Genomic DNA, 12,264 nt, shown 5'->3' with positions numbered 1-12,264 from the left:
AATCATGGAAAGAATCATATGTTCTGTGTCGTTACCTGTGCTACCAAACACCAGGGGACACTGTGCTCTGCCAGAAACCTGTGCTCTCTGAAGTGCACAACCCCATGCCTGCTATACAGGGGCAGCACATGCAAATAGGGCCTCCCTCTGCCCATGAAAACCAGCCCAGCCCTCACCTTGCAGATCTGGCACAGGAGCTCCAGCCCCAGGACTCCCAGGTGTCCACTCAGTGAGCGCACTCAACACAGACGCTCACCATGGAGACTGGGCTGCGCTGGCTTCTCCTGGTCGCTGTGCTCAAAGGTAATGATGGAGAACACGGGGCACTGAGTCTGGGAGAGGACGTGAGTGAGAAACACAGAGAGTGTGAGTGACAGTGTCCTGACCAGGACGTCTGTGTTTGCAGGTGTCCAGTGTCAGGAGCAGCTGAAGGAGTCCGGAGGGGGTCTGGTCCAGCCGGAGGATCCCTGAAACTCTCCTGCAAAGCCTCTGGAATCTACTTCAGTAGCTATGGCATGAGCTGGGTCCGCCAGGCTCCAGGGAAGGGGCTGGAGTGGATCGCATACATTTATCTTGGTTTGGTATCACAAACTACGCGAACTCCGTGAAGACCCAATTCACCATCTCCAGCGACAACGCCCAGAACACGGTGTTTCTGCAAATGAACAGTCTGACAGACGAGGACACAGCCATGTATTTCTGTGTCAGAGACACAGTGAGGGGCCCTCAGGCTGAGCCCGGACACAAACTTCCCTGCAGGGACGCACGGTTCCACCAGGGAGTGCACACGATGCATTAAGCTCAGAATATGGTCCTGCACAGGTGCAGAGGGAAATTAAGCCCTGGTTACCTGTCAGGGAATTGGGGTTTCCTCTCCTACAGTTCTGAGGGAAGACTGCTACTTTTATGATTCTGTCCCCGCCACTGACTTCACTGACATAGAGAAGTTTGATGTGACAGGATGAAGTCCTATATGAAAAAATTCAGGTTCGTGAACGATGACAGTGGTGACCAGGGTCAGAGATGTGGGACTCTCCGAGGACCTCATGAGTGTGTTCAAGTCTGACTCAGGACAGTGCCCTCAAACACTGCCGACTTTAGGACAATTTTAGTTTTCCCTTAAAACTCAGAGAGAGCTGAGCCAGAGACTTGATTTGTTAACCTCAATTATATATGTCATCAAACTGCTCCTGTCAGAGTAGCCTATGTGCTAAAATGAACCAACCATCTTATTTTAAAAGGTGGCTGTTCCACAGGTTGCACAGTCTTTATACCCGATCTCCATTTTTCCTTTAATCCTAAAACAGTCTGTGGTCCCTGTGTGAACGTCACAGCACTCAGGAATGTACTTGCAGCTCAGCTGTGTCTCAGGCTGAGCTTCTGTAGGCACCTGGGAAGCCTACAGGGACTTCCTCATCCTCTAGGTCCTGGGACCCTCCATTAGGGCTCCCTGCCTGAACTCAGAAGGGAAATGCACTGGACATCAGCAGTCAAGGTCATAACTGAATGGAAAGTGCTGGGTGTGCACTTCCAGCTGATCTGGTTCTGCTCCAGTGTCTTGGGACCCCCTGCACCTGCTGTGGTTCAGCAGAGCAGAAAGTGGGACACACAGTGGCTGTGCACTCTGGGGCTGGAGTCCACATCACCGGGAGCTGTGTCTGTGGCTCCAGCATGATGCCCAGTGTCCTGAGGCTGAATCACAGCTGCAGGAAGAGCCAGTCCCAGAGACCATTTCTCCAGAGTCCCTGCTCTTCACTCCGTGTCTATGCTCAGTGGTGTCATTAATCCATTTGCAGTCTTAGATCAGTTTTAGAAAGGGAGACACCCAAGCTGCATATCAGAGTCCTGGACAGAGACCATTTACACATTTCCCACACTTGTACTGACAATGCACCCTGGAAGACAGTAGGTGATGATTCAGTTTTAGAGAACAGAATTTTCACTATTTGCCATTCTTCCCTTTCCTGTCATGACTGTTTGATGAATAATAAGTGAATATAGACATATGAGGTACAATGATATGTGTTGAAAAATGAATGTATCAAATTGAGTGGAATTATGAAGTCAGAGTTATTGACATGCTCATCGCAAAACACACTGTCGCTCCCCCACTTGCGGAGGAACGACACCGGACCCTGCGCTGTTGTCTTTGCCCGGCCCTTCCTGGGTTTGCTGCCGCTCCCCCCTCCTTCTGGGAAGGAGCAGCACACCGCCGGCTGGCTCTCTCAGGGGTTGCTCAGATGTTCCTCCTGCATGTTGTCTCTCTCTCCTCCTTTATAGTCCTCTTCCACCAATCCCAACTCTGCTGGCGTTCTCTCCCCACGCTCTGAGCACGCTGCTCTCCTCCAATCAGGAGCGGGATCAGCTTCTGCAGCTTGTTAGTCGAATTGGTGAGGCAGCTGTGTGGTAGTTGTTTATTCTCTCTCAGAGCCATATGGTGGGAGATCAGATGCATAGAATTAGTCTTAGCAGTTCCAGTAATTTAGTCTAGTCTCGGTTGCTCCCCACATGCACATGTCTCATGTAGAATGGCATCTGTCTCCTGTTTTGGAATTCTGTAGATACAATATTCCCTTAACTGCTGTCACCATGCTGTACAGCAGATCCCTCAATGTGTGGATCCTGCCGGCCTGAAGCTCTGTCCTTCTTACTCTTTACTGCCATATAAACTTCCTGTTAAAGTATAACCCTTTCCACTTGTCCCATTATCCATTCCATCTTCAGTGGAAATTTCACTGGATTATATGTGTGAGCTCTCGTGAATTATGCTGCATTAATTGTACATGGAACTGCAGAGGTGTTTGCCACAGTGGCTGTGGATCCCCTGGGCACCTCCCTGGGATTTCATGTTTCTTCTACCAGGCAACAGTGTTTGAGGATCCTGTGATAATTGTATTTCTCAGCTTTTGATGTTTTCCATGGAAGCTTTACTAACTTACCTGACTTCAGCCTTGTACCAGGGTTTTCTTCTCTCTCTTCCTGCACAAGACTTGTCAGCTCTGGTATGTCTGATGATACTCAGTCTACCAGGAGGGATGGGCTGTCTCGTTGTGCTTCTAACATGGACATGCATGATGATCTCAGATTTAAAGCATTTTTATACGTTTGCCTTTGTATATTTTCTTCAAAAAATTACAGATATACTTTTACCTCTTTTAAAACTTGTATGTGTTTATTTGTCCAAAAAGACAAAGCAACAGAGACTGACAGACAGTGATCTACTGAATCCTGGGTAACTTCCCAGATGCCCATAAAAGCTGGATTCGGTCAGATCACAGCCAGGTGCATGATTTCAGAGCAGGTCTCACACATGGGATTAACTCAGGCTTCTCGTACTGCTCCCAGAGTGCACATTGGCAAGAGTCTGAAATAGACCCAAAATTTGGACATAAACCTAAGCATCCTAAACGGGAGGCAGGAATCCCACGTGATACCTTCAAGGCCAGTCCTGTCACCCACCTTATCAGTAACTACATTTTTTTTAGACAGGCAGAGTTATACAGTGAGAGAGAGAGAGACAGAGAGAAAGGTCTTCCCTCCATTGGTTCACCCCGCAAATGGCCGCTACAGCCAGCGTGCTGTGCCGATCTGAAGCCAGGAGCCAGGCGCCTCCTCCCAGTCTCTCATGCGGGTGCAGGGCCCAAGCTCTTGGGCCATCCTACACTGTCTTCCCGGGCTACAGCAGAGAGGTGGACTGGAAGAGGAGCAACCGGGACAGAATCTGACACTCTGACCGGGACTAGAACCCGGAATGCCGGAACAGCAGGTGGAGGAGTAGCCTAGTGAGCTGCATCGCCAGCCAATCAGTCACTACATTTAAACGATTGATTTCTTCCCTTGTGATTCAGTTGTAAGATGTCATTCAACATTTGGATCTAGGCTCCTAAGCATATGTGTAAGTATCTGTCTTTTACTTTAAATATCTTTTATTTCAAAGGCAGTTTATAGCAAGAGAGAAACACCCAAAGAGATGAAGAGAGAATCTTCCATCCACTGGTTTCCTTCCTGAATGGCTGCAAAGGCTGGAAATGGCTGAGGCTGAAGCCAGGACCCAGGAACATTCTCTAGGTTTCCCACATGGCTTGAAGGGGACAAACACTTGGGTCATCTTTGACCCAGGTCCATTAGTAGGGAGCTGGATTTGAAGTGGAGCAAGCAGAATCTGAACCCATGCTCCTGTGTGATGCATGCATAGTAGGTATGGCAGCTTAACCTGCAGGGCCACAACATTGGCTCCCATATGTGTGATCAGAAAATACTTTCTGCCCAACTGCAGGCGACTCCTTGTTCTTCAATCACTCTCTTTGTTACACAGGAGCTCTGTTGTTGGATCCATTATCTTTTGCCTATTTTTGCTTGGTTGCCTGTACTTTGGAGATTATCAAAATGTCATTGCCCAAACCAATGTCAGCTTCTTTTGTCCAGTGTTTTCTTCTAGAACTTTACAGTCTCAGGTCTTGCTTTTTAGGTATTTTTCAAGCTCACTCTGTTTCTGTATCTGGTGTGAGATGACCACATAATTGAATTATTTTCAAGTGCATTCAAGTTTCCCCAACCCATGTATGACAGAATACCCATCCCCCATTCTGTGTGTGGCACCATGCATGCAATCAGTTTTCTGAGAATGTGTTTTTTTATTTCTACGTTTCTGTTGTGCTCCACGGCTGTGGGTGTCTATGTTATCCCAGCACCAGGTCTGATTTCAGCTCAGCTAGGATGAAGCCTCCTGCTTTGCTATTTTTCTCAAGACTGTTCAGTCATCATTACCCTGAAATTTTCTTGTGAATTCCAGAATTTTATTCCTCTTCCTGTGAAGAATACAGGGTGTTTGACAGGAAATGCATTGAATCTGTGAATCACATGGTAGCTTGGCTATTTTAACAAGATCATTTTTTCATACCACAACTATGTCATTAAAATGTACAGGTAATCTTCAGATTCCTTTTCACTTTTTATTTATTTTTATTTTTATTTTTATTTTTTTGACAGGCAGAGTGGACAGTGAGAGAGAGAGAGACAGAGAGAAAGGTCTTCCTTTGCCGTTGGCTCACCCTCCAATGGCCACCTCGGCAGGCATGCTGTGGCCAGCACACTGCGCTGATCCAATGGCAGGAGCCAGGTGCTTCTCCTGGTCTCCCATGGGGTGCAGGGCCCAAGCACTTGGGCCATCCTCCACTGTACTCCCTGGAAACAGCAGAAAGCTGGCCTGGAAGAGGGGCAACCGGGACAGAATCCGGCGCCCTGACCGGGAATAGATCCCGGTGTGTCGGCTCTGCAAGACAGAGGATTGGCCTAGTGAGCCACGGTGCCGGCTAAGACCCCTATCTTACACCTTATACAAAAATCCACTCAACAAGGATTAAAGATAAACACCTATGATCCCACACCATCCAATTAGTAGAGAACATTAGGGAAGCCCTCAAGACACTGGCACACGTTAAGTGTTCTTGGAAAAGACCTCAGAGACATAGGAAGTCAAAGCCAAAATTAATAAATGGGATTAGATCAAATCGGGAATTCTCTGTGTGGTAAAAGAAACACTCAGGCAAGTGAAGAGGCATCTGACAGCATGTGCAAAATTATTTGCAAGCTATGCAACGGATATGGATTAATAACCAGAATTTACAAAGAGATGAAGAAATTCCAAAAACAAAACAAACAACCCAGTTAAGAGATGGGCCAAGGACTTACACATTTTTCAAAAGAGGAAGTCCAAATGGCCAACACAGACACATGAAAAAATGTTCAGCATCACTAGCTGTCAGGGAAATGCAAATCAAACCACAAGGAGGTTTCACATCACCCCAGCTAGAATGGCTTCATACGGAAATCAACAAACATCAAACGCTGGCGAGGTTGTGGGGAAAGGTGCCTGAATCCACTGTAGGTGGGAATGCAAACTGGTAAAGCCACTATGGAAGACACTATGGAGATATCTCAAAAATCTGAATATAGTCCTACCTTATATGACCCAGGAATCCCCCTCCTGGGAACTTACCCAAGGGAAATGAATTCACTACACACAAGAGATACCTGTACCTCCATGCTTATTGCAGCTCTATTCACAATAGCTAAGATATGGATTCAAACTAAATGCTCATCAACCAAAAACTGGATAAAGAAATTATGGGATGTGTACACTATGGAATACTACACAGTGGTAAAAACAATAAGATCCGGTAATTCGCAACACAATGCATGAATCTGGAAAAGATCATACTTTGTGAAAAAGGCCAGTACCCCGGGGACAAATACCACATGTTCTTCCTGATAGGTGAAACCTAATAGAGCACCCAAAAGGAAACCTAGGTAAGTGAAATTGACACTTCGAGAAGGGAAGACTTGAGCTGCCCTTCTCTTGACTGTCGAGGGACAGTTTTTTGTTTGTTTGTTTTTTGTTTGTTTGTTTATTTTTCTTCCTACTATTTGTTGAAGAATTTATGTAACATTCAGTCCATCGTATGCACATACAGTCAATTGAAAATTGATCTCAGTAAAAAATAGGAATGGGAGTAAGAGCAGGAGGAGGAATTTTTTAACTGTAAAGTGCATACATTCCTATGGACTTACTTCTAAACACACAATTTAAAATTTTGTTGTGGGACTCCAAGTCCCATGAAACTTAATTAAAGTGATCACATTAAGTATAAGGTGAACACATAGATAGGATTAAGTGTTAAAGTGATCATATAAATAGGATCAAGTGCCTGGTAATAAGAAGAGATAGAATTTAAAAGGAGAGAATGTTCCAACATGAGCAGAAGTCTACACAGCAGACTCATAGAATGATAATCGCTTTAAGTAACGCTCTGACCTGATAATCAGCCCTTCAGTCTTTCTGGTCTGGCTGAAAAGCCCATGAGAACAGTTCAGGCATGAAATCCAAGACACTGTGGCAAAAATGTTCTGCCTAAAGGATCTCTGTGACTGAGACCTCAGGCAGTAGAAGTGGCCTCAAAGAAGGAGGTACTTTTCTCTAAAGGGAGGAGAGAACTTCCACTTTGCTCATGGCCTTGTCCAAATACTATCAGAGTTTGTGGACTCAAAAGGCTTCCATAGCCTAAGCAGCTCATGTCAAGAGTCTCAGGTGGTCACTGACATCATACGTAAGAGTGCTTGTTGTTAAATTAACAACTGGTCTCACTGTGCACTAACTCCCCATGCAGGACCTCCATCCTCAATGAGTTCTATTATGAGAGTTAACTGTAAACCAGTTCTCAAACAGTTCTTGGATCTGTGTGTGTGTGTGTGTGTGTGTGTGTTTAAATCTTTACATAGTACAGAGCTGGTTTTCTGTGTAGCAACTCAAGTGAATCTTGATGATGGATCTTGATCTTGAATCTGTGTACCAACTTAAAGTGAGTCTTATTGGAAAACTGAACTGACAAGTGGAGAGGGATGAGAAAGGTGGTGGGAATGTAAGTGGGAGGGCAGAAATGCTTGGAAGAATATTTATATTCCTAAAGTTGTACTATGACATTTTTATTCCTTAAAAATAAATTTTAAAAAATACAAAATAAATTCAAAATTGAAAAACAATAATATTGTTATGTGGACATCATTCAGCCTGTTGATAAATTTCCTCCAGGACTTTAAAAGTTTGTTGATACTACATATGCAATCTTTTAGAAAAGATTTATTTATTTATTGAAAGTCAGTGTTACACACAGAGAGGGAAAGACCCAGAGACAAGTTCTCCATCTGCTGGTTCACTCCCCAAAATGACATTGAGCCAGGACATTGACCTAGAGCCAGGAGTTTCTTCCCAGTCCCCACCTGGGTGCAGAGGCACAATCACTTGGACCATGCTTGTCTGCTTTCCCAGGTGCATCAACAAGAGATGATTGGAAGTGCAGCTGGAATAAGAACAGACAGCAGTATGGGATGTAGGCATCACAGGCGGAAGATTCACATGCTAAACCACTGTGATGTTTTCTCCATTTTCTGCAAATTTGTTCTCAGTGTATAAATGCACCAGTGATTTTTCATAAATGGCATGTAGTGGTGGAGTATATTTTTCTCCATTATTTGTTGCACGTGCTGTGAGCCCTGTAGTTGGCAGTTTGTTTCTGTTAGTAGTCTCCTGCAAAGCCTCTGGATTCACACTCTAACCATGCAATGGACTGGGTCCGCCAGGCTCCAGGGAAGGGGCTGGAGTGGATCGCAGCTAATAGTTACAATGGTGGTAGCACATACTATGTAAACTCTGTGAATGGCCGATTCATGTTCTCCAGAAACAATGCCCAGAGCACAGATTTATTGACAAGCTCATCAGAAAACCCTATGTTTCCATGGTAGAATGGCATTTGTCTCCTGTTTTGGAATTCCACAGACACAATATTCCCTTCACTGCTGTCACCATCCTGTGCAATAGATCACTGAATGTGTGGATCCTGTCGGGCTGAAACTCTGACCTTGAACAGCGTCTCCTCTGCTCCTCCCTCGCTCAGACTTTGGTCTCACCATTGTATGATGCCTCTGTGAGTTCATCCTTTTTATCTCATGTAACCAGCATCTCATATTATTTGTCTTCTTGGCCTTGATGGTTTTCAGAGTGTACTTATCCTGACACATTATCCTTGGACATTATTCTCTAGGATCATCCAAGTTGTCCAAAATACAGAATTTCTTCCACTTTACTGCCATATAAACTCCTGGTAAAATGTAGCTTTGTACATTTGTTCCATTGTTGATTCTTTCTTCCATGAAAATTCCATGGATTATATGTGTGAACTATTGAGATTGGCGCTGCTTTAATTGAACATGGAACTGCAGATGTCTTTGCCACAGTGACTGTGGATCCAGTGGACACCTCCAGGGATATCATATTCCTTCTACCCAGAAATGGTGTTTGTAGATCCTGTGGTAATTGTACTTGTCAGTTTTTGACGATTTTCCATAACATTTTGACTAATTTTCCTGACCCCAGCCTTGTCCCAGGGTTGTCGTCTCACTCTGCCTCCCCAAGAATTGTCAGCCTTGGGTTGTCTGATAATTCTCATTCTACCTGGAGGGATGGGATGTCTCATTGTGCTTCTACAGGGATATGCATGCTGTTCCCAGGTTTGGAGCATTTTGTATGTTTCCCTTTATATATCGTCTTTAAAAGTTTATAGATATTATTTCACTTATTTTAAAATTTGTATGTATGTATGTGCCCAAAAAGAGACTGAGACTGCCAGTGATCTTCTAACTCCTGGTCACTTCTCCGATTGCTACAAAAGATTCAGCTGGGTCAGGTGACAGCCATGTGCTTGGAATTCTGTCCAGGTGTCCACATGGCAGTACTTGGAACTTCACCTATGGCCTCCCAGGGTGTGCTTAGGCAGGAAACTGAAACTGGAACCAAACTAGGACACAGCACTCAGCATCCTGACAGGGGAGGCAGGAATCCCACAGGCTCACTCCAGTGCTGCTCCTGTCACCACCTTATCATCACTGCATTTAAACAATTGATTTCTTCCCTTGGGATTCAGTTACTTGAGATCATTCAACATTAGCAAATAGGCTCCTAATCATATGTATAATTAATCTTCAATTATTTTAAGTATCTATTTATTTTATTTTAAAGTCAGTGTTATAGCAAGAGAGGAAGAGACCAACAGATAGAGAATCTCAATCCGTTGCTTCACTTCCTGAATGGTTACAATGTTGGGGCTGCAAAAGCATGAAGTCAGGAGCCTGGAACTTCCTGCAGTTTCCCACAGGGCTGGAAGGAGACAAACACTTGGGTCATGGTACACAGTGATCTCCATTGCACTTCCTCCCTCTGTGAGTTCAAGCTTGTGGACTGCATATATAACTAATGTCAAATACTATGTGTCCACGTGTACCTGCATTATTTCTGTTAGCATATTATGCTCAAGGCTGACCCATGATTTCCTAATGACAGAGCAACCTCCTTCTTAACACTGAATAATATTCCATGTCAAATGTAACAGACTGCATTCACCGTTTTATGCACATTTCGCTTTATTGTAGACTGAACTATTGTGAACACAGCTGCATTACCTGAACCCAGGACTGTGGGTGAATTGTGACACAGTGACTTCTATCCAGTGCTTGAGCTGAACTCAGAGTCATGGTTACAGAACAGGGAAGAGGGGGAACACAGGGGATGGCTGATACCAGGGCACAAAGCACCACTCAAAGCAAGGAATAATTCTGCCCCCACCACAGTGGGCTGACTCAGTTCACTACAACCCACGACATGTTCCACAAATAAGCAGTACTGAGGACACCCGGTCTCCCAATACAAAGTGATGGAACGGAGGTAGAAATGTGAATGACAGTGAGTTGATCTGTGCCCATTTCTACAACACACAGATTCCAATAGCACACTACACACCACTAACACATACAGTGTTCTGTGTTAATGAACAGTTGTAAAATAAGGTAATGGATGAATAAGGAAACAAGACATAGTATCCTTAAATGAATCCACTTGCAGTCTTTCATCTGTGTAAATATGTGCGGCAGGCATTAGGACAAAATTGGCAAAGTCCCCACTAGGGACACCCGTGTTCCCATCAGAGTGCTGCTTGAGCCCAGCCACACGGCTTCCTACACTTTTTCCTGATAACACATCGTGGTAAAGTACAGATGACGCTATAGCGATAGAGCCCCTACAACCGACAAAGGAAACACAGACACAGTTCTGGGCTCCTGGTTTTAGAAAGGCTAACTCCTAGATGTTGTAGGCATTTGGGGAGTTTGGGGCTGTCAATCCAAAGGCAAAAATCTCCCATTTTCATCTTTGCTGTCCATCACTACACTTGTGTTTCTCTCACCCCTTCTCTCTATCACTATTCCAATGTCTTTCATATAGATGATATAGATGTCAATAGATAATATGAAACAATTGTTATTTAAAAAATGAAGGACATGATATTGCTAACACTGGATACTAAGGGTACACACATACCAAAATGAAAAAAACAATAAAACATAAAAAATTCATATGATCCGAATCCTATCATAGCCTACACCCACAGGACATGTACATCTGCCCTGGGCCCTGTCCTGTCTGAGACGTCTACTCCAGGGCTGGCTATATAGGGGCAGCTCATGCAAATAGGGCCTCCCTCTGCCCATGAAAACCAGCCCAGCCCTCACCCTGCAGCTCTGGCACAGGAGCTCCAGCCCCAGGACTCCCAGTTGTCCACTCAGTGATCGCACTCAACACAGATGCTCATCATGGAGACTGGGCTGCGCTGGCTTCTCCTGGTCGCTGTGCTCAAAGGTAATGATGAGGAACTTCTGTGTCTTAAGGGATCAGTGCTGGCACAGTGTCTGGGGTGGACTCTGCTCACTAACATTTTCTACAGGATCCCACCAGGACATTGGTCATGATGGTTTCCTCCTGCAGGTGAATCACTTTCCTACTCAGTGGACACAGAGGAGCAGGGTCTGGGGTATTGAGGCTGAGGATGCTGTTCCTGCAGAGCCGTGAGCAGAGCCAGCACTGCTTGGTGTGTGTGTGTGGTCGCTCCAACTGAGCAGCTGAAGGCTGCATGTTAGGTGGAACTTACCCTCCATACTTGATGCATGGAGCCTCCCATCATGCATGTAGGGATCTCACCACCCAGTGATCCCATTGAGAGGGGCTCTAGGGAGGGGACAAGTCCATGAAGGTTCTGCCTGCATTGAAGGGACTATGAACCTTAGAGAGACCCTCCCATACATTTGTGGTTCCTGGGGCTGCAGGAACAGGAATCTGGTATTGGGTGCCAGAGTCACATGTGAGACCCTTTTACTCCCTTGGGGGAGCTGCACATCTTAAACAATGCAACTTTCATTTTATTATTTATCTTATATCCATGAAATTTGATAACAGCGTTAAGATTAATGTGCTGCACATTTGTGCAAAATACAATATACTTACTCTAATTTATTTCAGTTTTACTCTTATCAGATTTTCAGATATTTTGGTTAAAAACTGAGAAACCCTCATTCACCTGTGCCCTACAGGACCTGCAAACTCAGTGCCTTCAACTTCTGCCCCTGGCAAACCTACATGATGCTCAGCACTGAACTGGATGAAATCTGTTGTGAAGGAGCCCAAAAGGGCTCAGGCCTTAATGTGACTGGAGGAGGTGGGCCAGGGCAGGGTGACACAGGAGCAGTGGACAGCACTGTGGGATGTCATATTTGCTCTTGGCATAGTTGTGATGAAGAGTGAGAGAGGCACAGGTGAGTCGCACTCACCACACATTTTCAACATGTGGGGCTGCCTCTGTATCTATCACAACTCGACAGCATTGG

General features: G+C 45.1%; 1 protein-coding gene, 1 pseudogene and 1 gene segment (V, D, J or C); all 3 read left to right on the top strand.

The window, feature by feature from the left end:
• Positions 1-12,264, top strand: part of LOC103346896 (immunoglobulin heavy variable 3-23-like) — a 504,788-nt gene that overhangs the window by 260,432 nt on the left and 232,092 nt on the right.
• The window catches only part of LOC100353328 (immunoglobulin heavy variable 3-11), a 215,931-nt gene that overhangs the window by 111,745 nt on the left and 91,922 nt on the right, over positions 1-12,264 (top strand). The window lies entirely within an intron of this gene.
• Positions 199-965, top strand: LOC138847319 (immunoglobulin heavy variable 3-11-like; annotated as a pseudogene).

The sequence above is a fragment of the Oryctolagus cuniculus genome, chromosome 20 (genome assembly GCF_964237555.1).
Source record: "Oryctolagus cuniculus chromosome 20, mOryCun1.1, whole genome shotgun sequence".
NCBI lineage: Eukaryota > Metazoa > Chordata > Mammalia > Lagomorpha > Leporidae > Oryctolagus > Oryctolagus cuniculus.
The sequence above is the reverse complement of the archived record's forward strand: the minus strand, read 5'-3'. Positions and strand labels throughout refer to the sequence as shown.